Raw genomic sequence first — 1,478 nt, forward strand, 5'->3', positions numbered from 1 at the left:
TCCCTCCCCCACAGTATAACCCCTGCTTTCACTATATTTGATGTCAGTATAACTTGTGGAGAAGAGGGGGAAAAAACAGTTGTTTAAGGATACAGATGGACCTGATGCAACAACGAGAAGTATAAGTTGTCATGTCCAAAACAAGCTTTACAACGTCGGTCCGGGGGAGGGGAAGGGGGGGAGGAGAAAGGTTGGGATTGGGCGGGAGAGGGGAGACTGGGAAGGGATGTGAAGGGTAAACCAAAGGAGGAGGCTGCAATGCTTGGTAAGAAATGTACGCATTATCCTGCCCATGTAATTGTAACCCTTCTGTACAGTATGTTCACAAATAATAATAAAAAAAAAAGGATACAGGTGGACCTGTTGCAACAATGACAAGTACAAGTTGTCATGTCCAAAACGAGCTTTACAACGTCAGTGCGGGGGTGGTGGTAGGGTGGGAAGGAGTAGGATTGGGATTGGGGGGTAGGGGGGAGGCTGGGAAGGGATGTGAAGGGTAAACAAAGGAGGAGGATGCAATGCTTGGTAAGAAATGTACGCATTATCCTGCCCATGTAATTGTAACCCCTCTGTACAGTATGTTCACAAATAAAATAAAATTAAATTAAAAAAAGAAACAATTTTCTACATTCTTTTTAATAAGTTTTTTATTGTGAAAATACTGTACAGAGGGGTTACAGTTACATGAGCAAGATAATGAGTACATTTCTTATCCAGCATTGTTGCCTCCTCCTAATTAGGCATTTTGAAGAAACAATTTTCTATATTCTTTACCAATGACAAAATAAAACTTTGTAAATTGAACTTAATTTTATCAAGAAACTACTTAAAAGTACCTGTTGTGTCTTTTTCAAAAGTCCAAATTAAAATGCTTTAAAGAGCAAAACTGTGGGTGACAAAAATACTTAGAATAGCCATGCTTAAAATGTTGATGAAACTAGGTGCCCAAGGCTCACACCTGAAATCCTAGTACTCAGGAGACTAAGATCTGAAGATCATGATTTGAAGCCAGCTCAGGCAGAAAAGTCCACGAGATTCTGGCCTATGGTTTAATCACCAAATACGGAAAATGGATCTGTCTGAAGCGGTACAGTGCTAGCCTTGAGCTCAAAGCTTAAGGATAGTACTCAGGTTCTGAGTTCAACTCTAGAACTGGAACACACAAAAAATGTTGATAAGAATTCAACCATTGAGAAAGAAATTATTTTCACTGCCTACAATATTTTAAGACTAATCAGCATTAACAGGATTATACCGGGACCATAAGACTTTTATACATTTTACTAATAACTCCATATATTGCTTTAAACATAGAAAATTAGACTGTGGTTTTATATTATTGCCTTAATGTTCAATTCTTTTTTTTTATTTTTCTTATTTTTATTTTTTTTATTGTAAAGATACTATACACAGGGTTACAGTTACATGAGTGAGGTAATGAGTACACTTCCTCTTGAACATTGTTAGCCCCTCCATTG

This window comes from Dipodomys ordii, unplaced genomic scaffold, assembly GCF_000151885.1.
Source record: "Dipodomys ordii isolate 6190 unplaced genomic scaffold, Dord_2.0 Scaffold116, whole genome shotgun sequence".
In the NCBI taxonomy this organism is placed as follows: Eukaryota; Metazoa; Chordata; class Mammalia; order Rodentia; family Heteromyidae; genus Dipodomys; species Dipodomys ordii.